Below are 5,058 nucleotides of genomic sequence, written 5' to 3'. Positions count from 1 at the left end.
CCACCAATTGAAATGTTGGCTGTTACATTAATGAGTTGATTTTGAGTTTAACGTCCCGTTCAGCAGCGAGGCTATATGAGACGTGGTCCTACTGATTAACGTGGAATCCGAACCACGCTGGCTGTTACATTAAGGTAAGTTAATTATGTTAACTAATTATCGTTTGTAAGAGTACAGAAAGTTAAACATTCGGAGACCTATTCATAGACATTTTCAGAATGTTATTAACGGCCACTAGCATAGTTTAACAATTGCGTGACTAATTTCGATTTTTTGACATAGTTGGTGGCTTTAAATTAAAAATGAGACTTTTTTTTGAGACTTCCCGAATATCCCGCTCAAGAGGGGGCGTTTCAATAATAGTAAAATTTCCCTTTATTTATTAAAAAATTACCGAGTGTGAGGATTCGCTTCAGTTAGAGATGTAAAATTCGGCATGCAAACTCATAATAAAAATAATGGAGCACAGGTTTCAGCGTGTTTGAAAATTTTCTCTTGAAGGGGAGGTGGGGGATTTCTATAGTAGTGGGGTCCGGTGGCTCAGCGATAGAGTGTCCACCTCTGGTTTGATACCAGCTTGCGTCAAGTGGGCTTTGTGGTGCGAGAAGCACTACGTGCGTGAGTTTTCTCGGGGTTCTCCCGTTTCCTCCCACTTTATTCATTCTACCATTTCATTCATTTATCATCATCATTACTATTTCCTTTAGCCTACCCGGTATAAACGTGCGACGTAAAACTCAAGGATTTCATTTCATTCCTATAGTAGTGACATTTCCCGTTATATATTGAGAAAGCGTTCAATATGAGAACTCGCTTAAATTGGAGATGTGAAATTCTTAATGTAAACTCTTAAATAAAAATAATGGATTTAGTGCTTCCAAATAATCCATTTCTAAGGTGAGAAAAAGAAAACATTTTTATAATTGTGACATTTAACGATAGAAGGTTTTGAGAAAATCCCCAATACGTGTAGCACACCACAAGGAGGCAATGCAGCAAACGGAAGCAGAAACAGATGGGCTGATTATTTTGTAAGCGACATAGGTAGGGTCATGGTGGTAGGGTCATGGTGTAGTCTTTCCACCATGGGTAGGGTTCTATGGCAAGATAACTTTGTTTAAGTTGTTCTTTATATAAGAAAACATTCAGTTGTTATCTCTAGAATAGCAACGACGTGCACAATATTATCAATTGTACGAGAAACAAAAATATTTCTGTTACATCTCGAGCATGCTTTTTACTTTTTAACCACATGAGTGCTCTGATGTTCAATAATTTTCGTGTTAACTCTATTTTTTTTTTTTTTTTATTTATTTAGTACATTAACAAATAAAGACAACAAATTGTCAGCCGAAAAACGATGTTTTTTCTTTCTTTTCTGTTCTGCTATTATGTTGATGGTTGTTTTGGACTTCAGCGTCCCTTTTGAGCACAGAGGCTATATAATACGTGACCTCGACCTAAAGTATAACGCAACGTACGTTATAAAGAGTCGGTTCACTCCGGAGTGAGTGACAAGAAATTTCATCAAAGAAACTGAATTAACAATTAAGGCTTGTTCTTCAAGCGTATTTGTTGTCTATTGTTATCACAAAAAAGTAGCCCTATTCATAGCCTCGCTGCTGGAAAGGGACGCTAAACGGAAATCAAATGTAAATACTACATGAATATTAGATTTTTACATTGAAAAGTAATAATAATACATACCAATGCTGTTTTTTTCTTCTTCTGTTTTTTCATTAAATTTCTCACATAAGGTTTCACACACCTTATCCATGCATCCCGTTTTTTATTTCTATCTCTATACATTTCGCACTTTAAATTCCATATCTCGTGATATTTTTGTATTTCGTTAATGAATAGTTCTTCATTCACTTCTTCGCTTTCCATTTCTGCGGGCGCGGGAAAGTCTGCACGTGTGGCTTGACTCATTGCCAGCAGTGGTTTTCAGGGACCCGGACAAATCTGCCAATTACCAAATGCGCCAAACGCGAAAATGACCAAATGTGCCAATTGTGAAAATGGGCAAATCAGCCAATGGACAAATCTGCCAATTACCAAATGCGCCAAACGCGAAAATGACCAAATGCGCCAATCGCGAGAATGGACAAATCTGCCAATGGACAAATCTGCTAATTGACAAATCCGCCAACTACCAAACCTGCCAATTACCTAATCTGCCAAACGCGAAAATGACCAAATGCGCCAATCGTGAGAATGGACAAATGAGCCAATTACCAAATCTGCCAATTGACAAATCCGCCAATTACCAAACCTGCCAATTACCAAATCTGCCAATTACCAAATGCGCCAATCGTGAAAATGGACAAATCTTCCAATTGACAATTCTGCCAAACGGAAAACACCCAACTCTGTTTGTATTATCATCAAATAACTGGATAATCTAGTAAAAACATAAAGAAAGAAAGTATTTATGAATAACAAGCAAGAAACTAAGAGTAATTAAGAGAAAGTAATCAAATCATCGCCCAAATATTTGAGGATTTGAACGAGGTAACCATTTACAATAGCATTAACATTTACTTATTGGGGGAGATCGGGGCTGGTTGACGTACTGCATATAACTCCTTCATTAATTAACATAATGAGCTGTTGCTACTGTCATAAAAGAGCGACCTATGGATGCAGCTGCCACCTTTATATGGAATTTGTAACTTGCGGATTATGGTGTCTATTAGATAAAGAGTTTTTGCCAGTCTGAAGTATTTTTTTCAGTTCTCTGTTACATCACAGAATCGTCACTACTTGGGGTACAGAGGTAAGTAATATAGCATTAGTTAGATCTGAACTTTGTTTTTATGGATATTCAAACAATAAAACGTAAATGCCAAACAATTGCTGAGTAATTACGACTTTGTTGCACAAAATGGGCTTGGGGTTAGTTGTCGTATAGCATTTGGGGTTGGTTGGCAAGTGCGCCAAACAACCTCATGTGAAATTTTATTTCATTTTATTTTTATTGTTACATTGTTTGTTTTATTGTTATACTAGCAGCGTTCACCCCGCTTCGCTGCGGTCACCCCGGAACGCAATAAACTTTGTTACTTAGATAATTTTTACTTTTTCGCTTTCAAATTGCAGTAAATGTTAACATTATAGCGCCTGTCATTTATGTTAACCCGCCGAGTGACACGGTCATGCGGGTTGCATATAAATACGTTTATTTTTATACCTATGATGAACTAACAAAGGATTTGTACGTTAGGGACACTTGAATGGTCAATTATCTCAAGACACTGGTAATTAAAAATTAAAGTGATATGATAAAAACCATCTAGGGTCCAAATCCTAATAACCCCCCAAAAATGAAAGAAATTGGTTCAGCCGTATTAGCGTGATGAGCTAACAAAGGATTTGTGCGTTCTCTTTTATATAATAGATAGTTTACAGTTCTACCAATCTTTTACTTCAATGTTATAGAATAGCATGCAGATATTGGATTGCTGTCAAAATTTAGAAATCGAGAAAAGACTGTATGCCGGACTCTGAATTTTCTGAATAGGCCTAATTCTCAGGATCAAGAATATTTTGCATGTGCTCTTTTGTTACAAAAATAGAGGCCTAGCTATTGCTTTTTCTTTCTTTGTAAAAAGTAGGAAATAAATTGCATTTCTCGATAATTCAGCTAAAACATATCTTAGTTTCTCTTAGCTACTTTGTGAACAGCGGGAAATAAACTACCTTTCTTGATAGTTCAGTTATTTTAATTACATTTTGAAATAATATGAAGAATTAACCTACACCAAATCATATTAAAACTGATGTGGTTTGATAATCTTGTAGCTTTCAATGTCATGACAACCAAGCTAGAATAAAAGAAAGAAGTTTTCATATTTCATAATGCTGATTCTTTTAAATGTTGTGAATAAAAGTAATTTCAAACTTCAAATAGCCTACTTTATTGCAATATATATAATAGAATTCAGAAAAATAACGTATATTTCTAATAAATCCAATTTTTTGTGTGCTGTGCTTTGCTATATTTAAAAAGAATGCCAACTAGCCCCACGCTATCAGCCAACCAGACCCTCAGTAGGGGTCGGTTGGCATACTCCGTTTTAAAAGAAAGAAAAATTATTTCTCGAAAACTGTAAGCAACAAAACAAAAACAAAAATGGAATTTATTAGAGGAAACATTGGTCTGTCCGTACACATCCATTACATTGCAATACAGTGCACAATCTGCTCATAAAAAAAATAAAGAATGAAAAGTTCGCCAACCAGCCCCGGTCTCCCCTATATGTTTAAAAAGTTGGTTATTTTGTGAAGACCGGAGAGACATATGATGTAAAAGTTCAATAAATCGTACATGCTCTAAGGCAATGAGAGATAATTTGCTTGTAATTATGTGTTAATTTCGATGAATTTATAACTGTTAAAAATGAATGTTTTTGTTATTTGCTGAAGTGATTGGCCACTTTCTGCACTGAGGTTATAGTTTGGGGCGCCCGACCTCTTGGACATTACTAGTGATGGGCAGTGGGAATATTCCCAGTGGGAAGGGATTTTTTTAAAAAAATAGGAATATTCCCGGGTTTTTTCCCTGGCCTATAAATTCCCGGGAAGGAATTTATATCCATTTCTTTACTTTATCTTCCAAATTATAAGAACCGTATGACTAATTACATTATTTTAATATATTATGATTTACTTCTAGATTTTAAAGAATTTGGAGGTTAAAAAATTTAAAATTTTTTTGACTGTGATTGACATAATTAATAATATGAGTTTTTAAGTACCATTTCCATTTGCACTAAAAGGTAGGGTAATTGTTTAGTATTGGGGGCCCAAAACTAGCAAAAAGTAGGACGATTTACGGAACAAATGAGTTGATAGTGGTGTTCAATTAGTCAAGAAAGTATTGAACAGAATTTTGTTTAGGGCAGTAGGGGATTTGTACAAACCATAAAGGTAAGTGGAAGAGATTTATGTGAGAAAAGAAAGTGAATTGTTGGTAACGAAGATAGAAAAAAACGTGCCCTGCGGGGCTCTACCCCGCCTTCACTCGCTAACTCTCACTCGGCAATGCTGTCTGAA

This window comes from Thermobia domestica, chromosome 10, assembly GCF_964235325.1.
Source record: "Thermobia domestica chromosome 10, izTheDome1.hap1.1, whole genome shotgun sequence".
Taxonomy (NCBI): Eukaryota; Metazoa; Arthropoda; class Insecta; order Zygentoma; family Lepismatidae; genus Thermobia; species Thermobia domestica.
Note: the sequence above shows the minus strand (reverse complement) of the source record.